This window comes from Linepithema humile, chromosome 6 (assembly GCF_040581485.1).
Source record: "Linepithema humile isolate Giens D197 chromosome 6, Lhum_UNIL_v1.0, whole genome shotgun sequence".
Classification (NCBI taxonomy): domain Eukaryota; kingdom Metazoa; phylum Arthropoda; class Insecta; order Hymenoptera; family Formicidae; genus Linepithema; species Linepithema humile.
The window spans coordinates 3,658,518-3,682,804 of record NC_090133.1 but is presented as its reverse complement, the minus strand read 5'-3'; the positions used below and the strand labels follow the sequence as shown (position 1 = coordinate 3,682,804).

The following is a 24,287-nucleotide window of genomic DNA, read 5'->3' as shown; positions in this document are numbered from 1 at the left end:
TTAAAGAGAAAATATGTAACAATGTATGTTATGTCGTAAGAATTATTCAAGTACAACAATATAAGTTTAAATTATGCGGCGCGATAGAAAATTTGGACAATCAGAAGTTATCGCTTCCACTTTAAAATTGAGCTTTGCTCGAGCAAAATTTTTCAATAAATTTTACCTAAACAAAAATTTAATCTAATATTAATGTTAAAGATATTTAATAAAAAAAATAAGAGGTCGACAATGATAAGTGCCAATGATAAGTTCTTGCAGAACAAACATCTATGTTTCTGTCTCGACAGAACAAAAACTCCAAAACTCTTTCATCTCGTTGGTGATCCCTTTCGCGTCAGGACTATCACGCTTCGAGGACATATTTTACAGGGGTATCGCCGACAAGCAAAAACCCGTCCTGGAATTTGTCAACGTAAGGATACGCGAAACTGCAGACATTTGTCAGGATGCATCTTCTTCCACGATCTTCTTTGCAGAATAACATCCGCTATTTAAAAGTAATAATACAAAGTACACGATTAATAGCCTTTATTGTCATTATTCAAATTAGTCGCGTGACGAAGCGCGATGATACCAAGATCAAGGCAGGAATAATAATCGGGAATTATCAAGAACGTGATCTGGCAGCACAGCTCGTGTTCAAGGACTCCACGTGCGACGCTCGAGAGGGTACGCGGGATGCGCGATTACATAATGCTTGAAGGACAATAATCATCGCGATATCTCGGTGAAACATCAATTCACAGCCGTAACAAATAGCAGAAAACATAAATTGTAAAAATCTCTTCCAACAATTATTTATTCACAATTATTATGCGTAAACAACGAGAAAATATATATAAAATAATCAGTTATAATTTTCCGAGAAACATCTCTGAATTTCTATTTTTATTATTATTACTCTGTACTTCATTAAAATGTTTATTGATGAACGTCCAGAAGAATATCAAAATTTTCAAATATTTTTTAGAAATAATTATTTTAACAATTATTTTCCTTATTATTAACTTGATTAGTATTAAATTATTCTTGTTAATCAAATTGTAATTATAACGTAAGAATTTTTCTTATCAAGATTTACAAAATAGTCGGCAGACTATGAACAGTTGTCTTCACTTAAATTCGTTGCTGCCTTGTAAATGTAACCGCGAGTGATAAGCGATCGCGGCGTTCCGCCGGGATTGAGATTAATTTCTGGAAAATCGTTACGAGCAAAGCGAGTGAAAAGTGTAATAACCACGAAACAGGCTAGCGTGATAAATCATTTTAAAACAAGGCGTTTGGGCGTGTAAGATGAATCATGTCGTTAAGGATGACCGTGAGCGCGCGAATAATACGTGGAATTTACTTTTCTCATTAAAATTGGCTTTTCCCTCATCATCGGCATCGACCGGGAATCTCCTCGCGCCGCGATATAAAAACAATTAATCACTCGTTATCTGCGCGCCCGATAAAAAATATATTAATCTTCTTGCTCTGTCAAGATCACCGATCGTGAAATCTAATTTTGTTTATTTCTATTATTCAAATAATTATAAAATTTAGAGAAATTAATTCTCTAGAATATAAAAAATATTCATTTATTACGAAATATAGTTATTATATCCATTTAACACGTCTGTCAAATGCAACAAACGGCACGCAAGTAAAAAATTGTTATTTCAGACTTTTACAGCTTTTAATGAACACAATAGATGGACGTGATATTTTTTTCTAATTTTAACAAATAAATATAACAAAAAAATTCACAAAATAAAATTTTTAAAGATGCGTTTTTGTAGAAAATTAATATGCCAAAACATGACAAAATCTCTGCTTGCAACTAAAATAATTCTAACTGTAATTTTCACGTGTATCGGTTACTCTCGCAAATACGTATAATAAAATTGTTTCTCAGTAACAAGATCGGTAACACCTTTTTATTCCTCAATGAGATTTTCGCCTATCAATCAACATAATTATAGAGAGAAATATTTCAAGCATCTCGGTTTTGCGTAACGCACATAATAATTACGATTATCGCTATTTTATAACAAAACGCGATTACGATCCAATTACAATTTGTATATAGATTCGCATCAATAAATATGCAATTTATGGATAATTGAATTTCTCGCGCAATATGCCGCGTGGCTTCATTTCAATTGCTCGTTACGTAAAATAGAATGATGAGTCGGCAATTGAAGACAATACACGTCCATGTGAGTAATCAAACACATCAACGAACAATCAATAAACTTGAAAAATCTCTTCCTCTCAAGAAAAAAAAATATCGGAATGCGAATCACGAGAACACATTGTCGGAGATAAAACGGAATAGTCACGAGAATAAGAATGGGAAAAGAGAATCATAACTTAATAAGTTTCTCAAGAGTTAACTCCTCGCCTTTGTGACGGTATTTAACTTGCGCTTTTTCTTTTCCGGAAATGAAAACTGTAGTTGCTAATAGACTTATTAAGAGTCCCATCATAGAGCTTTACCATTCTCCTTTTCCCACTTTTTCTTATTCATCTGTGCACCTGCATTAATTTTATATCTCTCGCATAGAAATATTTAGCTTCAATATTACACTGGTCTGCTCAATTATTCAATTGCGATATTGTAATAATAAAATATTGTAACTTTTCTTGCACTGCAAAAGCGCAATTAAAACAGATAACGACACGGCAATCTGATTTCTTCTCAATTATGAGAAAACATAACGCATTAAGTCTGTTTTCTAAACTCCCCGCAATTTTCTGCAGCTTTCCTCCGCGTTGACGAACTTACATCGTTTCCGTTATCGCGACAGAGTCGAAAATTAAAAGAGGAAACGACCGAATTTTGATTTACATCAGCGTCTAATTCCGTTCTCAATTTTATTTTCGCATCGGTGTTAAACAGTGCGTGGATGGGGTTTTGAAAAAACTTGAATGTAAAATATACGCGCGGCGACCGGGAATGATCACGTTTGAAAGTTCCAGTTACGATTTCTCGAAATGATTCTTTTTACGACGCTCTTCCCGCCGCCGCGGGGAATAGTTATGGTTACGGCAGAAACTCGCGACGTTATGAAAATACAGTGGCCCGGAATGGTTGCTCCGCGCGAGTAGAAAAGTCATTATCTCGGAGCGCGAGACTTTCGCAAGAAAACGTAAACATATGCTTGCGCGATGAAAAAATGAGAAAAAAACCCGGATATGGGAAAGCGCGCGGATTTCCGCGGAGCCTCGTCTTATCGTAAACCAGTCGAATGGCAAATCTAATTTTTAATAGGCATTTCCAACAAAAAAAAATTATACTGCGCCGTTTTTTTCTCAAAGAATAGAATAAATAAGAGATAAGTAAATTTTGTAGATTATGTTAATGTAAGGTTCAAGATCGAACTCTTTTTTTATTTTATCACAGTTTTGTTTCATCCAATGCAAAATTCGCTTAAAATAGCAGAGGTTCGAGAACGCTTTGATGATGAATCTTGAATTATCAAATCAAACGCATCCCAGGGGAAAGCCTGCGAGCAAACGAATACCAACCGATTTATCGGCAATATTGTTATCGCCATACGCGCTCTCGCGTTGCTTGTTAATTAACATTGTTGCTTGTTAATATTGTAATATTTCTCGCATACTCTATTGCGCGTAAGCTGATGAACGTAATGCGCGCTGCATGTTTACTTACAAATATGTGCGGCATGCATCGATTGCGGCTGAAGAGCAACATACCTGAAACAAGGAAAAATCATCGTTAATTACGTCGTCTTTTTATATCCACGTAAACGATCTAACCACAAAGAAGATAAAATGATTGTATTCGTGTGATGAAGGCCGAAATATTACACAACAAACGATTACTCGCCGTTCTCAGTATTGCTTTGAAAGATTTATCGGTTGGATTATCATTACTCCGCAGAATGTGTCAGATGCACATTTAAATTTTAATGTCAGATTGTTTAATGAGAATATATTCATTATTTATTGATTTATAACTGTAATTTTGAATATTTCCATGTAAACTTAAATATCTGTAGAATTGAAGAGCGCGACTGACTATATACGCTACAATTTCACTTATTTCAGTAGAATAAGTCACACGATGATCAGCCACTTTCTTTCTTCTAGAGAGCAAATATAATTTTTTTGGTAGGCCTGGAATTTTAGAAATAACTTAGAGTATTAAAATGTAATTGTATTCATTATTGTCTTAGAATTTTATATCATAACATTTTTTAGAATGTACATTTTCTTTACTGCAATGCATTAAAATCTTATATTTTAAATAAAGAAATGTGCATTTTCTGCATTTGCAAATATTGATTTTATTATTTAAATCAGCAATTTTCTGTAGATGTTATTTTACCGTTGATTTTTAAAACAATTTTTTCTACAAATACAAAATAAGAAAATTGTAAAAATTATTAAGCCTGAAAAACAACAATTAATAAAAAAAAATACATTATACATATAGAAGCGACCCAGAATTACAGAAGGCCAAACGTTCCAATTTCAATTTCAAAATTATTATCCAGAGAGTTTTTATATTACTGTAAAGTTTCCAATGATCAAAAGGAAATAATTTCACGTATTTAACGTAGCACAAAATTCCGATTAAAACTTGGACAGAGATGTATATTCAAAGCGACGAATGCATACAGCATGTTTCAAACGAGCGACGATAGTTAGTAGCTCGACTGTGGAATTAGAGCAGAGCTTAGAGACCTAAAAGCGCGGCCGCTCGTTATCGTGATAAACCGAGCGTACTTGGCCAACTGAGAGAATCGAGAAGTACCAAAAGAAGAAAGGAGTACAGAAGGAGCGAGAGAAACAGGCGGTTCGTCGACGACGTCGCGACGCCAGAACGAAAGAGTGCGCCCGCTAAAAGGCAGGAGCTGGAAGAAAGCGCGAAAAGCGACTGAAGGACGCCGAAGAGAAGACGCGGAAAAAGGTAGACATTTTTACGGGAAGTAAGAAAAGAGAAAGAGAGAGAGACAGAGCGCGACTGCCTTATGGTTCGTCGGCCTCGTAAACACGTCGCCGGCATTTTCATTATTCGCGAGTATCTTTCCGCGCTCAAAAGTCAGAAGCGAGGGAGCGTCAATGCAGTCGCAAAGACAAAGAGAGTCCTTCTCCTTCCATTCCCTCTCTTTCTCTCACTCTCTTACTCTGTCTGATGCATCGGGACGGAGAGTGAAATATAACGCGGGCGCGCAACCGCCGCACGCGGCGTAATAGTTACGGTTTTAATCTTCTTTCGCAGTCCCGGAGGGTTTATGGGTTCGCGGGTATTACTCGCGCACCCAACAGGGCGCCTAACTCCGCGTGTTTACTCACGCGCTTATACCCACCCGTCGTCTCCCTCTTCGCTCTCCCGCGACTTTGTTTCCCATAGACGAGCGCGGGCCGAGAGACATCAATGTTTTTCACGAAGAATTTAGCCGAGCGTTTATTTCTTTGGACGCAGGAGCGTGTCCTCGCGTGGCCCCGCTCGCCGTTGTTGTCGAAAAGGAATGGTGCGCCATTATTCTCGTACATTCGTGACTCTCCGAGATGAAAAACTCGTATTGTATTCGGCGACTTAACGCACGAGAGGGTTGTAAACGGGAGTATTAAGCTTTGCGGTGCGACTCGGTTAGGAATTACGCCGTGAACCGAGTGTTTCTGCAAGAATCTTAATTTTTTTACAGAGGGAGTTAAAAGTATAAAATAAAACGTAAATATAAAACAGATGCGACGTGGAATTATACAGTTATGTAGATGTTTGAAATGTAAAGTAATATATGTATACATCGGTGAGACATATGTATTTCACAAAGTTTATTTTAAAAAATTCAATTTTTAGAAACTCAGATTAACTATTGATAATTTACATCAATTTTTAATGACGTACAATTTATTGCACGAATAGAAATTCCAAAAGATCAAGATTAAAGATACTGTTCAAAAGATCGAGGTAATATCGTTTTTTCCGCAATCATGTCTTATTATCATACTTCTATTCTTCTTCAGCATACTTTACATTATTCATATTTTTGTGCCTTAATCTAAAATACCGACTTTCCTTTGTCGCACACGTAGGCTTTCTTATCCCCAATTTCCTTTGCGAGAGAATCTTTAATCCAAAGTAAACTTCCGTCAATGCAAATTAAACAGCTCGGCAAATACTGGTTGAAATTAAACGCCAAAAGCTTTCCAAGCATTTAATCGAGGAGCCAGAAAACCACCGACATTTTTCCAATTGTCCCGTTTTCCAATTTTTTAAGATTGTCAGTAAAATCTAAACCGAAATTCGTTCTATTAAAAATAAAAAAATAAAAATACAAATTTTTAATTTGGATACAGAAAAAAATTCCCGTATTAAACGTTCGCAATTCGTTCGTTACGTAAAATTTGCAGAATCAATCTGATAACAAGAACCAACTCAAATGCTACGGTTAAATCGATATCGGTGAAACTGCTGTCGAGAAGCAAAGAAGATAGAAGCAACACTACTTTTAAATCTCTTTCTTTTTTTCCAATCGAATAAGGAATAAAAAAAAAAGAGGATATCGCGAGATAGGTGGAATCGAAGTCGCGCTTGTCTCGAATTATGCTAAATCCCGGCGATCGGAGAAAAAGGATTCACGTCACGGTTTCCCGAACGGCGCCGGAGAATCCGACCGAAAAGTCTCTCGCCGTGAAAATTGAGTTTACGCGAAACTTACTTCGGCGCGGAGCCGCCGAGGGATTGCATCCGGATGCAGCGGCGTGGCGGAGGCGGAGCGTAACCCCGTGCACTAGATGCACGTACGGCGACTGAATGGCGAGGGGGGATGGGGAAGGTAGCGAAAAAGGGGTAAGAAAGAAGATTGTGGCTTGAACTTTCGATCAAAGAGCCACAACCGGCCAGTTTATTTTTCCGCGACCCGTCTGCCCGTCCTGCGAGCGTAGCCTTATCCGCTTCGACTTTTGTCTCTCACGTGCACCGCGCGTCCGTGAGACGAGACGACACTGGACGACTCTACGTCGCTTTCAGAGTAATTCCATTATCACAACGAGACGCGAAACCCACGTTCTCTGTCACTACGGTTTTATAGTTTCGTCGTCGCTATTGGTGGCGGTCGAATGGAGGAGAATCCGAAAAGATCTCATCTTCGGAGAAAAGTCACCATCTCTCGAAAACAGTTACGACGTATCGTCCGGAAGTTACGATTAGAGATTTGCTGCTTTCAAACATTGACTGAATTTCTTTTCTTTTATAAGAATAGAAATGCACTTCGAGATCAATCCTTGAATTTCAGAATATAGAGAATCTCTGTTGTTAAATCTTTGAATAATTTGTTGTAAGGATAATTCAATATGCCATACAATCAAAATTTTATTATAATAAAATTACGATAGATAATTTAATAAGATATCTTTACTAATCAAATAAAGATATCGAATTTAATGCGCATCTTTAATATATTAATAGCTAATAATTACATTTTTGCATTCATTAATTAAATAAATATTCTAAGTAATGGCATGTGTCGCTAGATAGAAATTATAAAATATAAATTTCTAAAAAGAAGAACATTCCACGTTTAGCTCTTTGTAAGTCAGATTTTTGAGAAAGTAATAAAATTCGCAAAAACACTTAATGTAAAATCCAGTCTTTGTTGTAATTTTTTTATCATTACACAAAAACAAAATCTAAAACCTTCAGGTTCTGCTGAAATAATTATGCGCGCGGAAAAGTACGGTGCGGTGCATGTGAAAAATTCATTTTCATATTTTTACGCCATTCAATTTCACTTTTACGCATTTTTGCTTCGCATAAAAGCGTCCAACGCGAAAAAAATGTTACGCTCACGTCGACTTTTCGATCCACTTTTCAGTTTCGGGAGAGCTCACTATGTACAGCACGACCGTTTAGCAACCGGTGCACGTATTACCGGTGATTTCCGCGCGATGGGTACTAGTCTCGATTATCATGGCGCACGCAGCCATAGTCGCGAATATAACGCGCGCGATGCTCGTTGACAATGCGCTCGGACGAATAAAAGCAAATTCCGGCAATCCGATCGCAAATTCGAGCACGTACGCGTCGTTGATGACGGTAATCGAGCGGAATTTGTAATTACGGTACCTATAATGTCCGCTATGGGCGTACATGTTACGGCGGCCTCGTAACGTATAAAGCTACGGTTATGTTTATGCCCGCACGCACGGCGCATCGCGGGCTATCATTTTTAGGACGCAACATGTCGAATGGAGAATGACAGAGACTCAAGACCGCAGGGAGTCGATCCAATCGGCTTATAAGATTCATGTATGTATATTTTTGAAAAATATAAAATTTATTTTTAACCAATGGTTTATATTCTTTTATTGTACATAATTTACTACAATCTCGCTGAAAATACTTTTTACTCTATCCGTGGTAACAATTCTCTCTGATGTGCAAAATAAATATGCATGAATATTATCATGTGGGAATATGTGCATGAAAAATCGAATTTTAAAGTAGAATAAAAAAAGTTTATCCCGCCTTTCTTTTGCGAATAAAAACCTCGCATCAATATGCTTATTGTAACTATATTGGATTATATCAGCTGCAAAATAAATATTATTCGTGCAATTCTTCAATTTTTGGTACAAATTTTTACATAATAAGAGATAAATTTGTAAATTTACAAATTATAATTTTAAATTTTACTTGTTGAATTGCAGCGAAAAACCAAATCCATTTATATATATGTATATATATATTGTTGGTTTAATGTCGACTCAAAACACGGTTTAAAATCTTACAACAAAACTTGGATATTGTTGAACAGCCGTTATACTGTTTGGACAGTGGCTGCAGTATAGTAGCGAGAAAGCACTTCGTGGTAGAACCATTATATTAACACAGTCTTGTACAAGTCTGGCTTAAATCTAAGGTAGGGTAGGTAGGTAGGTAGGGCGCAGAGCGAAAGTGGACTACGTCTATAATTTACGACCTCCACTTTGCATATATTTTCATATTTAAAACAGAGCTTACAAATTACGGATTTGATCTACTTCTGATCGGAACATGACACTCTACGTTACTTCGAATGCAATGGCGTGCGTAATAAGACCCGTTTTATTTCGCTTCTTATACAAGCAAAAATCACGTAGTACATCCACGATCATGCATACGGCAGAAACGAAGAAAAATAAAACCGCAAACGAATGTGAGGTGTGCGGGCAAAAAGAACAGATTAATAGGTTACGATAAGCTCGGTCGGAGTCGCGATATCTCGCGCTGCGCGAATTTCGGCGAAATTTATTTATTCGCGAATCCACGCGCGCTCACAGATAACCGCGGGCGAACGGTAAACGGAAGGAAGTAGAAGTTACGATCAAAAACGTGGTCCGACTGCGAAACCGCCAAACTTTACTCACGGAGATACCAACATTTGACTAGCGACGGAGTAAGCCGAGTTGGATATCGGTGACTGAAAAGCATGAGAAACTCGAACATACATAAACTTATACCGAATGGAAAAGTAGTCGATCTTACCAATAGAATATGTTATTAAGGATATGTCGCAGGAGTGTGAGATACCTGTAATACGTGCACTATTCCCGAGTTTAAATTAATTAAATTCCTGAATTTTTCATCCTACTGTTCACTGATTTGCATTATATATCCTCATTATTATTCAAACTTGTCAATTTTTCATTAATATTATTAAAAATAATTACAAAAAAAAGCTATTATTAACTGAAGCTAAAGTAATTCATTGATAATTTACTCGATTTTAAAATTCTTTCATATTATTAAATTTAAATAATTACTTATTAATTCCTCAACAATTATAAATACTTCATACATCAGCCTTTGCATAATGTATATTTTTAAAAGCACGGTGTACACGGAAAACTATCTCCGATCGTTGAAGATCCGCGGAGCTCGTGTCTCCGCAGGGACCCACGCGTTCGTGCTCATTTCGATTCATTGAAATTTCACGAAAGACGAGAGTATCTCGGTGGGATAACGCGATAGAGTGTCTGTCCGGTACATTTCACTCCCTACTGCGAAGAGGGATTTTCATACACCCCTCGAGATCGCCAATATTTGCGGTTCTATTAGCAACCGTTGGGGCCTCGCCGTTCGAAATTCATAGTGCGATGGGACCCACCCACCCTTCCGTATCCCTCCCAATCTCGCAGGTCGACGCAGTACGCCGTGAGAATTCGTAGCAGGTAGTAAACTCGAAGGTAGGAGAGGACGCAGTCGCATCCGAACGTCACAAAATACCGCATGCATTATGCATGGGCCTTGGTACTCGTGCCAAGTATGTCGTCGTATAGCTGCGTGGGGCACTAGCGTGTAATTTAATTTAACGTTATCATAAAGAAACTCTCTCGCGCGCGATGTCAAGCCGTTCACGATTTTCGGAAGCGAGAGCGCGCACGCTCCGCGAAATCGCCCAAGGGTCACAAAGCCTTGTATTAGCTTGAAAAATGAGGGAAAACATGTTATTGACAGTTAGAAAGTACTTCAGAATGCCGTAAATTCGTATTATTTGTTAGCAGACATAATAATATTTTTTTTCAAGTAATTCGGAATCAATTTTTCACCTTAACAGCAATTTTACGTAAGTTTCACACTCGAAGTATTTGATGTCAAAAAATAATAATTTCAAATTAAACTTTGCGAGAAAAATTTATTTTAGATTTTATCGAATGCTGAACACTTTTTATCGTGCAGTACACGTGTTTTAATGATGTCGGTTAAACTCACAACCGGGGAAAACTGCGAAAGAAGTTTCTTGCGGTATTGAATCGGAAACTTCGATGCTGCGCAAAAGAAACCGTCATTGTTTTGTGTTACTTCGTAATTTTCGAGACCGGCTCTAAAGACAAAGGCAGTCTGCGAAGCGTTTCGAGATCAAAAGTTCGAGAAGGAAGATACTTGAGAAAATAAGGGAAAAGCCGACGACATTTAAGCGGCTTTTCTTAAGCCGCCTCTAAACGCTAAGATGCATCGGTAAGCTACGACAGGTCGAAAGAAGAAATAATGTTTAATTAAAAAAGAAAAATAAAGAATCAACGTCTCGGCAAACTTCGAAAATGCACATTTTATGTTCCGTTTATCTTCCTTTTTCCTCAACAGAAATTAAATTGGTTGTTACAATAGCGATTGCTATCAACATGCAATATATTTTCAGTGAAATCTATTATTTAAAAACTATTTCACATTATGTAATTTAGAAACCAGGTAATAGCGTTTGCAATAATAATTCTTGTTTAATAATAATTCTTTCCTGATAAATATTACGCCAGAATGCATATTACGGTATAAATAGCAATATTTCATAAACAAACTTGTAATGAAATGTCTACAAATTAACATATTTATTAACACATATAAATTTACATTAAATTCATGCTCATTTATACAAATTAATACAGTAGTTAAACATTTTCCGAATGCGTCCGACCATATATTAACAAGTGCTGCCGATCGTAAAAATTAAACGGCAGCAAAGTTTCAGTTACTTTACCTTAGTTAAAAAATTTGGATAATTCCATATCAAACTTGGAACTAAAATTGCAGTGAAATTTCGCGTTAACTTTACTTATCGTAAGATTCTATCTTAAAAATTAACGGGAGGAAACGATCGAGCAATCCAATATGCAGCATCCGGCAAAGCAAGCAAACAGTACGGTGCGAGAGATCAAGCATACCGGATGACGTTCGAGCTACTACTTGTGCAGCGTGCCCTCGTAACTTCTCGCGCGTCTGTAGGCGGTGAAAATTAATTCGGAGTCGCTGGTTGGTTGGCTCGGGGCGGCGACGCGCCGCTAGCCCGATTGTTATTCCTGGTGCGCGACAGGGTGGTTATTACGCCGGGAACTCCGGATTAAATTTCTCGCCGTGAATAAATACCCGGGCGAATTCCTTTTGCGGCGGCGAGTCCCGCGAGAGAATCGCGACCGCCGAGCAACGGCGCGCGAAGGCAGAAGCCGAGGGAGCGAAGAGAAAGGGTGACGGGGATCGACGGGGAGAGAGAGAGAGAGAGAGAGAACACGCCGCTCGCCGTCACCCTCGACGCGCGTTTGCCGGAATTAATTTTCAAGGTCGAGCGTCAATAAAGCCCCTATCGCCCCCGGTCTTGTCGTCACTCCATTGAGGGAAGGGTTAAAAGGCAGTTAAGCGGGTCGCCGCGTCTTGATGGACGCCCGAGACGAGAGATAGTTTCCCTTTGTGCTCGACACGTCTTCTCGAGGCCACGGTGGCCCGTAGCGGGCATTGTTCCTACGTAAATTCTACGCGTTGTTCCCAGCTCTCTCTCTCTCTCTCTCTCTCTCTCTCTTACCCCCGTTCTCTCCTTCCCTATCGGGGACAATAAGTAATCAGGAGCGACGAGTTCAGCGACGACGACGACGAGGGCGAGTCTCGCGCGCAGGCAAGTCGCGCGGGGATTCGCGGCGCGTTTTAATTGCGGCGCGGCCGGGCGCATTAAATTCTCTCGGCGAATGAACACTCGGGGGAGTTCTTTGTGCGACAAGTTACGACGGACGGGAACGAGAACCGGCGGGGGCGAGTTTTCCACCGCGCATTTTCATCCCTTCTCTCGCTCTCCGTCTCGCGCGAGAGAGCTCGTTCTTCTTAGCGCGCAAAGCCTCTCTTTCTCTTTCTCCCTTGTTTATTATACTTTTTACCTCGTTCTCTTTCTCTTTGAAATTAGCTCCCGGTGCTCTTTTGCCCGGGCAAACGTCGCAAACGGTAAGCAGCTTCTGCGTTCATTGATGCCTATCAAACTGGCGAGGTAGACGTGAATTGAATTTTTCAAGCGCTCGTACAGAGTGCTTAAGAGTCCGATTTGAGATGCGCCAGGTGGAAAGATTCGTAGATCGTCTAGAGAGAAATGAGATTTAGTAGACTTGTAGTACACTAAAAGAGTCAAAGAGCTAAGAGAAGACACGCGCGCCTCGCACTCAGCGCGCGCGCGCGCGCGCGCGCATGCTCGATGACGTCGTTTTCGTCGTTGACGATATCGTCGTTGTCGTCTGATTGCACGCGGCTCTCCTCCAATTGGCGTCCATTTGAGCGGAATCGGTTCCCGGCGAAATGCACCAGTCGATCCCACGCGCCTGCAGCACATAGAGATTCCCTTTGTGAATGCATCGCGTCAACTGCCGCCATTGGCAGAGTTTCACGGCGGAGACACGGCGAGCTGCGAGAGAATACGAGATCAGCGCGACTGCTAAATAATTTCGTGAACCGCTGAACGCTTACGCCCTCCTCGTCCCTTTAAACTCCTCAAAGTCTTTACAGCTCGTTAATCATGCAGCACGCACGTTCGGGATCTTAAAAACGTCGAATCGTTTGTCGTTCGAGCGGAAACGTGAAACGTGATTACGTTAGATCAAGGAAAGCCGGCGCCACGTGAAAGATTGTACATATATAATTTTAAATCTGAAATATAAATTCTAATTTTGAGAAATTAAACAAAATACTGAAAAGTAAATTTATTTAAAAGACATTTTTTTATTAAACTAAATTCACTTTTTAAAAATTTAATAAATACGTTTCTTTAAATACATCCTACATTAATGCCAATATCAGAAAATTTCTGCAAATCGAATATAAGCAAATATTTTGCTATATTAAAATACATATAGAGAACTTCAAATTTGCGCGTTATTTTTTTCAAAAATATTTCCAATATTTAAGGAGGAAATTTCTATTTGCGACATCGGCGATTAAGAGTTCGCGCCGAGAAAAAAAGATCTACGTCGGCAGACAAGATGGACCGCCCGAGGCTGAACGTCTCGTGAGCGAGAGATCGCAAGGATACCGTAAATCCCGGCAGTCGAGTAGGTGACAGGGTCTTAATAAAAGGAGATCGCCGGCGGTGCTTCATGCGGAGTTCTTGGATCTCGTGGTGCGGCGCGATGACTCTCGGTGATGCGACACGATGAGACGCGGTATGACGCGAGGTGTGCGACACGGCGAAGCGCGGTACGTATGCGAAAAATAAGTTTGCGAAGGCACGCCGTAGTGCGCCGCGCGTCTCTCGCAGAAATTCGCCGCAAAAGGCGAACTCTCGCGCTTGGCTCCGTCGTTTCCTTAGACTCTCGTCTCTCTGTCGCTCTGTTTCCTCTCTCCTCGTCCTCCTTCTGATCATCGAGCTTCTTCCTGCTTCCGCGCTTACCTACGAGTCTCTTCCGCCTCTCTTACGGACGTCTCTCGTTTGCCTACCAATCGCTGGCGAACTTTTCTCTATACTTCTCTCCGCGCGACGTTCCTACGCAAGAAGCGTCTCGTCTGCGAAAGAGACTCATCCTTCCTTCTCTTCTCGCTCCACTTTTCTTCCCGCCGTTTTTCGTCCTTTTTCTCGTTACGGCGAGTCTTAAGGATCCTTTCGCTGTCTGACGGAACGCTCCTTACCGCGGCAATGTCTCTGATCGTAGGCCGCCCTTGGGTATTTGAGACGCGTTTTTCGTTTCGCCCCGACTACTTCTTCCAGTGAGACCTTTCTATCTCATCATTCGTTCTTCCTATGCTGTACTCGTTGCATTATTATCAACGTACCATTGCTACCTTACGTTCGATTTTCCAATGATAGATGTCTTTTATTGCTCATATTTTTTTCCTACAACTTTTTTTAACAAAGAGTTGTAAATAAAGTTGTACGAGAGATCGAAGAAAAGCACGAATTTATCTCGATAACGTCGCTCTAATTTTTTTCCGCGGACCATCAATTCTGTGTTTATTTTCCGCCGAGAGTACGTCGAAAAGGAACGATGAACGACCGTCAAAGTGACGTGTGTCTCCGGTCGAAGTGTAAAGCGCACGATACCGGCTCTATCGTTGCGAGGAACGGGCGACGTCGCGGAATGACGTGATAAAACTGCGCAAATTGGAGCGTCATGCGATTAGATGCACAGCCGTCCCCGCCGCTCTCTGCTTACGGCCGTAAAAATCCTCGAGCACTCACCTCGGTGCCGAGGTGCTCTCTACACGACTGCGAAACTGGAAACTGCGCGAGAGGACGCAAACATCTGTCGGATTGTTAATCAACGGGATTAGAGGGGAGAAGAGAGAAGGGGGAAAAGCTTGCTGGTTTTCATACTGCTACGCGAGTTCGCAAAACATCTCGCCCGAGATGCACGCCGAGCACTCGTTTCGACGTTGTTGCTCCAAAAGAAGATTAAATTCACTCGCTGATGACGATTAACCAACGATTGGTTTTTTGTTCGCATCCAATAATTATTGTAAACAAACTTTATTGCTTTTATTTATTTTTTTTAAACACATTTATATAATTAAAATCCATAAAAAATTCAATTTCCGTAAAAAAAAAAAATATATTTTCGTTCTTATCGAAGTTACACAAGTTGCTTTGTGCTGGTTTTAATATAAAAAACATTAGTCATTGTAAATTGCATGTTTGTTTTTCCGCTGCTTCGAAAAAAGCAACAAAGTTTGTCCAGTTTCAATAATTTATTGTAATGTGTGCGACAGTTTTTTTTTTAGGAAAAAAGCAGCAAAATTTAAATATTTCACACTTTACACAAAATAAACCTGTAAATTTTTCACATTTATTGGTTGAAAAAAATCATGTACATTAATATTACAAAAAAAAAAAACATATATACTTAGTATAAGAGGATAAAAATTAGCTACTATGCAACTTTTACAATTTTTATCGCGTTCTCGTTTTTGAACTATTATGAATCTCATCGAATTCAACATCAAATCAAAACAAAATTGGAATTTATTTACAGTTTTATTCCAATTATTTTAAAATTTGTCCAAATAATATAATAACTGACAAAAAAACAAAATTACGATCGAAAATATTTCTGAATAATATTGAATAATAGCTACCCAGATCAGATTATCAGTATGATAATTTAAAAATGCTGCAATATTCCTGTGCAAGGAAATGAAAAAACGAATGAATTAAGATGTCTGCAAAAAAATTATAGGTTTTCCAATATGATAACTTTGTTTACATCAATTAGATTCTAAACGACATCCAAAGATTATATTAAATGTGTGTTTTCCTTCTAAAAGAAATTAATAATATTTCCAATAAGAATATTTGAAATGACGCTCTAATTGACATGAAACAAAGGAAAAATCAATTATTTGAACGAAAACATACAATCAATAGAATCAAGTATTAAGATGTTGTAATTTCGTTGTATTTTTGCTTTTATAAAGACTAGTTTTAGCTAGTAGAATATTTTAACCTTCTTAATAAAAATATAATAAATTAATATTATATAATAAATATATAAAAAAAAATGCAAGCCTAATATTTTAAATCTGTTTTAAAAATTATGACGTTTAATTGCAAACAAGCATTAAGCGACAATGTTACACAAAGATACATTAGTAATGAAACCATACAACATGCTGAATATATTGCGTGGAAATTTTCTGTGCTACGACAAACGATACGTATCGGAATGTACTTTATTTCCCCGCACCGTTTTAATAAATTTTCCAGCTTATAAATTTATACTTAGTTGAAATGTAAACTGCGAAACGCCGTGCTGGAATCTCGTATTTCCGCGAAATTTAAGGTCTCCAGATACCCGAATGAACAACGTTATTCGTCGGAACGTGAATTGCAATGTGTAGTATTGTGTGTCGTTCATTTTGTTCTTCCGGAATACGAATCGATTCGCGTTGTGCTGCTCGTCGCGGTTAGCGTCGAGGGCGTTATAGCCCTCGATTGTAATCGCGGTAGCGCGAGTGTTGCGTGTAACATATATTTGCTGACACGGAGTGACAGTGCATGAGCGATCGAGGGCGCTGACATATCCGGCCTGCCATTCGACTCGAGCACACTCGTTACGATATTTAACTCTTAACCGATACTCAATCTCGTTTTTTTTTTTAGAAAATTAAACGTCCAGAGAAAATTCACAATTAAATTGATTGTTTTAAACCTAAATTGGATAACAAAATTTAAGTAAAATATTAAAAATCTAAGGTTTTAACTTAACAAAAACTCGAATTTTATTTTGTTTTCTATCTAATTCAGTTATAATTAAATTAATATTTAAATTAAATTTATTTTTAATACAATTCAATTCCCAATTAAATAATATATTTATAAAGAAAATAATAAAAATTAAATGTTTGTAATGGTCGACTGCAACTCACAATGTAGAAGATTTCTTCATTAAAAAACGAATAAGATATGCATTAATTGTTAATTAAAAATAAAATTCATATTATTATATATAGAATATATTATATATATTATATATAGAACGTATTAAATAAACGCCCAAGGTATAAATTAAATTTATTATTAAAATATTCAATAATATATAAAAGCATAATTGGAGCGTAAAAATTTTCGTTTATATTCAGAATTTTTTGTTACAATTTCCGTTGTATTGCGTGAGTTATGTAATATTTCATCTACCCAAGAACCCGTGCAAAAGAACGCGTACTCTAATCACGAGACACCATCTCTCAACCGTATCTCCTCAGTATTACAAGGTTCACTCCGTTTAAGTGGGACAACGGCCGTCGTACTCCGTGTGACAGGCTAATAACGATAATCGCGGAGGAATCCACAAATCATAGGACATTATTCACAGGTCGTAGCCGCAAGTTCGTCGAGTTTAAGCGTTACGAAATGTACTTCAGCAAACGAGCGATACGATAGCCGTGAAACTTACGTTTTTATAAAATTATCATTTATATCAGTGATAGAAATTGTAGAATAAATATCAAATTTTAAATAATTACATTAATTATATTTTAATATGATAAGTCAACAGTTTAAATTATCGCTTGATTTGAGCTCCAATCTGCTCTTCGTGGCATATTATAATTTTAATTAAAATTTTATTAGACACGTAATTATTCACCAACTTATATTTGTTAAATTTTCAATCGATTCGGCTCTAGTAAACAAGCAATACGTATATTTCTATACTGATGATAACAAAAAAAAACTCAAAAAAATCTTTTCGGACACAATCGTAGCAACCAGTCAGTACCGAAATTGATTAGAAAGCGAAGAGCGAGAAGAAACACCGGTATGAAGTACCACTCGTGCGAACGACGGGCAGTTTGTCGATGATTGAATTTTTCAGCTTCACTCCGGCAAAATAACGCGAAACTTCAAACGGGCATCCAGCGGGCATGCCGCGTCTCCGGGAAAAAAATATCGCTCTATCGAAAATAAAAAAAAAAAAAAAAAAAAGGAAAAAAAAGAGGAACCGGGGGGATTGTGTCTCTAGCACATTTGGCGCGTACGATTGCAGAATGTACCAAACGAGAGAATCTGTTGCGGCTCCATTGCGGACTCCAGCGATCGATTATTTGATCCGACAGATTGGATCGTGGAGAGGAATGCGAAACTCGAATTAGTCGCTGCGGATTATGTTATAATCTGTGTATCGAGCGTTGAACTTGGGTATATACATATCTTTGTGCTATAGATACATAGCATTACAGTGCACTGAGTGACATGTAGAGCTGAATGTATCATGAGAGTATGAGCCATATCATCTGCTGTTGAAAGGCGATCATTAAAGACATTTGCATATAAATGCGCGCAACTGAACGTGGAATATATCGCGGATATTTCTTTATTTATTGATTCGGTAGTAATAATAGTCTCTAATAAGGCTAGGAGAAAAAAACGGGAATACAAATGGCGTGTCCCACGGATTCCCTTCATTCTTCAGCATTCTTTGTATAATTTAGAATCAATTGTACATCCTTTAAAACGTATAATTGAATACATATCGTTTTTTTTTTTCTTACAATATTTTTATATTTAGTTATAAATGTTTTCATGATTAAATTAAAATTTTGTTAAAAGAAAATCCACACTAAAATCAAAGAGAAGAATAAAACTATCATCTGTCTTTATCAAATTCGTTAAAATTGCAATTAATCACAATTTAAGGACTGTCAGTATTTGAACGTTTTTGTAAAACAAAAAAATCTGCAGGAAAAGTGCGAAATCTTCATACGCGAGGAACTGCGAGAAAATTGTGACAACTGCGCCGTATCTCGTGTCACGAACGTACATCCCGGTAATTTCGCACATATGAAGAGGCAAGGACTGAGTAAACCCCACGTCAGCCAGGCACGCTGGCTGCGTTAAGCGATGACGAAGAGACACCTCGGAGTTTGCCAGTCAGCCGTCGACGGGATGATCGATATCGTACACGTAGACAGTGCAACAATGCAACGCGTTTCGCGTCACGCTATCCGTTATACTCGTCCGCGTATCGATCCAGGCCGGCCTGTTACCTCGCAGTACTCTTGACCGGAAGTCGATCGCGATTGAAAGAAGAGATGCACCCGTCGACCGCATTATTGATAACTCCTTCTCCCTCTTGAAAACATCCACCCAAACAGCAAACAGTCTTAACGCGAGCCGACGCATGAACATCTCCGCGCGTCGCCTGTGTTTTCGATGCGATCGGTGACGCGGCGCTAAGATTCGCACGATAATAGATCCAGATCCCTGAAAAACACGTCAGTCTTTCGCCAGCGGGTCGCCATAAACGAGCTCGACCAGACGACGATGTTATTCCGGACGTTTAACCCCCCCCCCGCTAACGATCGCGCGTATTATAATCGCGCGTTTACTGCTACATGCGATTCCTATCTTCCTATCGTGTTGATACTAAACACGCGATTTTCATATTAAGCTAGCAAAATACTACGCACTTGAAATTGTCAGGAAATTCTATAAGCTTAATTATAAGTTTACAAGTCGTCACGATAAAGCTGACGTCCCATTAACTTTGCAAAACTGACGTAGTGTCCCAGAAACTAATGTAAATTTTTTTTTAATAACGCTGGTCTTTTTAAGATAAGAAAATTGAAACTTTAGTCCGCTAAAAACAATCTATAACTCGCGACAGAATTCGAGATAAAAATCTACAATTTTATGTAATAGATAGAAAACATTTAAATAATTAAAATTCACATACTAAAATATATTTGTCACTGATATATATTCTGTACACATTTGTGCATTCTGATTTTTTTAAAATATTAAATATCCTGTAAAACACATTTTCGATGACTTATTATAACTCGCGATAAAATTCGGGATAAAATTTTATTTATAATTTTATATGCTGTGTGAACAGAAAACATTTGCAGAATACACAAGCATAAAGTATATACCACTGATATATGATTTGTATATGTGTATATTTCGATATACTTCAAATATTCTCTATTACAGAAAATTACAGATAAATTTCTATTTCAAATTCTGTCACAAATGTCACTATAAAATGAGTTTCACTCAATTACAAAATGTACACAAAATACATTTTGCATTTACACATTTTCGTACTCGATCAATTTGATAAATCATTACATAGCAATAAACAGTCTATTACTAAAAAGATCTAAAGATCAACGTTACATAAAACAGATATTGTGAGTCATGTGATAAAGTTGATATTATGAAATCAACTTCTTAAGAATGTCTGCAACTATCGAAGAAGTCGACGTGGTGCTGACAGCCAAGCGATTATTTGCACTTGAAATAAAGTCAAGGAGCTTGCACTTAGCAGTTTATTCGCGCTGAATTGTTTACTCGAAAAATCCATCGTCATACGACGATATCCGCGACATGAGGAGACTGTCACGCGCTTCCTCTCACATGCTCATTTCGCCAATCGCGTTTTGTAACAGCCGAGTCGATTATGACCGCTAAGTACGACACTTAGCAATATACACAGCATCATTATCATCGTGCATGTACCTATCGTCGTAAGCTCGTGTCGCAAAACATGTTCCTCGATCCGTACGTATATCACTACAAGCGGCTCTAATTGTAACTCTGAATAATTCAGGAGCGGACTGTAACAACGAAATGGCTCGCTATGAAATCGTTACTTCCCGTGAATTAGAATGTCGCATTTGTCGGGGATGTTTAGACTCGAGTTTTCAACCGAAGTCTCGAATTGCTCTTCTCTTCAATCTTTAAGATTCAATCCAAGAATAAAGATCCAAAAATAAGAGCACAATAATTCCGTAAACTGTTGCAATAATATTCGGATATATTTTCCATCCGGAAATATTTCCATGACATTTCTCCATTAAACAGACATCTTTTCATCTGATAATTTAACAAACTGTCTCTAAAAAAATTTATGGAACAAAAGATCATAATAAAACGTTAATTAACACCATCAACAAACGCTTCGCTACATTTTATTAGCTTTTCCAGTTTTAGAAAGACACTTAATTAGTCTTTTTTTCGAGCTCACGTTGACGAAGCAAGACAGACCGTAATAAAAAAAAAGAATCGAGAGAGGTCTCAGTGAACGCGGACGGTCCGATTGTACATTGCTCTCTTTTCACGTGAACTCGTCCGAAAAAGGTTACGCAGCTCACGTACATACACCTCCAAAAATTTCGGCGATCCCATCACGACCGTTGGAATTTTTAAGGACGAGTCGAAGATAGATAACGTAAAACACCGACTGCGCGGTTCTTCTCGTCGATTATTCGTACAACTCGGTGCGAGGACAAGCCGGAACGAGGATGAGTCGATGTACGGTGAGCGGTGGAGAAGAAAGAAGAGGAGGATCGATAGCGCAATTTGTCGACTCGATCGTTCCCGATAAAATTGCCAACGAATTATGACGCCGGAGCCTGGTAATGCACTCAGCCATGCTGACTTAATCGATCGCATCTGCGAGCGGCTGAGTGGCAAACTCGTTTCGCTCTCTTACTGTTCTTCTTTCTTATCCACCTCCCCCTCCCCCCCCCCGCCCGCCCACCCACCCTGCTACTGTATAACGACATCGCGCACCGCTGGTTCGAGAAAACGCATCTCCTTTATTTCCGCCGGCTGGATAAATCGGCATCTTCACTCGGTTACATCGGGAACCCCGATGTGCTGAATTAATCGTGCTGTTTGTTTCACTTAAAGGACTTATACAAAGAAAGTATGTGTATATATATATATATATATATTCTGGAATACAAATCGCATAAATTTGAAATTCATGCGATTTGTCTAACTTCTCTCGATAGTTATTACGAATATTGTCGGTGACCTTTTTGATCTCGATATGTATTTTTTTCCAAAAATAAGATCTAACCGAAAAACGACGTCAACGACGTAAGAACTTCTAATCCATGAAAAAAATTAATTACCTATCTATTTTTGTTACTTTGTCTACATTTGCCGTCAAATATTAATTAAATAATACTAATCGTGTACAGTCCATTATTTATGATATCAGACAGGATAGTGAAAGATCTATCAGACAGCGAGCACTTAGACGTTTATGAGTTTTATCCCAGAACAATTCCCGAACATTTGCAAAACTCGATTCGGTTTCCTTTGTTTGAAACTCGGGACGCCTCGCCGAGTATAGCTTAAGGTTGTAGCCCAAGTGGAAGCAGGCTACTTAAACAACACAACTCCTAGCGTCCTAGTATACTCAATTAAGTCCGGCATGTTTGTAAGAACAAGCCTCGGGTTTCCGTGTGTATACATAACGCGAAGGGAGATCTCTAAATACACTCGCGCCATCGCCCGCGCGATCTCTCCCTTTTCCAAGAATTCCCTTAACCAAGGATATGCACTGCGGAAGGACTTAATAAAATATGTACGCCGTCCCGGGGGAATATCGACGCTCGTGCGAGCGCACGTGTGCGTTACACGCCGAAAGTTCTCTACGTGCGCGCGTGAGTTTCGCGGCGCTCGATGGCTGCCGCTCCGACATGGAGAAGCCTCTCTGCGAACTCCGCCAGTTTCCAAGTCTTAACTGGATGGCAGGCTCGATCGGCTCGTCAGCCCGACGTAGAGCTTCCCGAACAGAAAGGACGCTCTTCGAGTTACTTCCCGAGCTCGGGCAGCTTTGCGACGCAAAAAGCGGCAGCGATATACGTTCCGGCGATGAAAACCAAGTTCGTGCAAGTCTTTAATTATTATCCAGTGTATTCTGAATTCTATTATACTCTGTATTCAGATATTGTCATTTATTATTAAGTCCTGCGTGAAGGACTGCTTTGTGAACTGTATTGTAAATGTATAATAAATGCGTGAAATTCGAGGCGATCGACGTATAATGTCGTCACACGGTTGAATACTAAATGACTTACATAACAGGCGCGTTACTGAAACGCGCGTATTGTTTACCCCGCAGAAATTTTCAATACCGCGAAATTCAATGAGAAGCGGTCACAGAAGCAGAAATTTCTAATAACAGCAAGCCAGATTGTATGAAAATCAAGCGGCGAATTAATATTAGCTTAGGATTAATTACCTTGCGTAAAGTTTGGCAAACAACGAATGACGCCTATGAATTTATTAGCGTCAAAATGTCATAATTAGCTACCGCGTGATGTTATGCTTGTCACGCATTCTCGACAACATCGTGCTTTCTGAGAGAGAGAACCACCGTTCGGAACGACCCCATGGGTCCCCTTCGGCGTGTTTGCGCGCGTCCTTCCCCGCACCGCAATTCAATTATCACACTCGTCATATAGTAGCACCACTTATATTTTTCACCACTAGGACAGGCAGTGGAACGACTTGAGACCGGCACTTTTCCATGATCGAAATCTATTTCTAGCGAGAGAAGATTTCTCGCTCGTCGAAAGCCGGAAAGGTAAACGAGAGGCATACACGAAAGATGAACACCGGATCTATTGCGTTGCATCCTTTTTTTTTCTTCGTCGTCAGAAAAAAGAGATCGGATATTAGATTGGATTGGATTAGATTTATCTCGTTTTTTAGTAGCCAAGTTTTCTCAAAGCAGTAGGTACACGTAAATATAAAGGAAACCATCATAAATTATTAAATCTGTAAAAACAAAAATATATGAAAATAAGAATAAATAAGAGCTTCTCATTTTGAAATGGTGAAAGAAATTTTTCCCTCGAAAAGAACTTCACCGCAGAAAAATACGTAATTTGCGAGAGTGTGCTGTGTAAGAAAAGAAAGCAGCGAGCTATCTCCGTCTTTCATTCTGCAAAAAAGAAAGAAAAAAAAAGAGGAAGAATGAGAGACATGTCACGGTGGCACGGAGAAGCCAATTAGCACGAAGTCACCCTCGTCGCGCAGGCTGTGTTTTGCATTCGGCACGCAGAGTACAACGTGCATCTCTGGCACTCGCGGCGTCTCATCCGACAAATTTTCCCACGAATAGCTTCCGTCCGTGTAAATAGTGATGAAACGCCGAGTAACGCGTGAAGTGCAGCAAGCCTCGTGACGTGAGACTCGCACGCGCGTCGTTTTGCCTGGTAAAAGTGGGCGATATAATTTTTAAAGAAAAGCGCATACGTAATGTGTAATGTCTTTTTAACACGTTCGCATTATCGCGTCACACAT

At 38.9% G+C, this 24,287-nt stretch overlaps 1 protein-coding gene and 1 long non-coding RNA gene across 6 annotated transcripts in view; both read right to left on the bottom strand.

The window, feature by feature from the left end:
- Fur2 (furin-like protease 2) overlaps nt 1-24,287 on the bottom strand; it is a 324,827-nt gene that overhangs the window by 135,096 nt on the left and 165,444 nt on the right. The gene's annotated exons all lie outside the window — the stretch shown is intronic.
- LOC137000372 (uncharacterized) overlaps nt 1,962-24,287 on the bottom strand; it is a 166,416-nt gene continuing 144,090 nt past the window's right edge. The window contains exon 3 of the long non-coding RNA XR_010890621.1: nt 1,962-3,705. This is a non-coding gene — a long non-coding RNA (uncharacterized lncRNA). The remainder of the gene's footprint in view (nt 3,706-24,287) is intronic.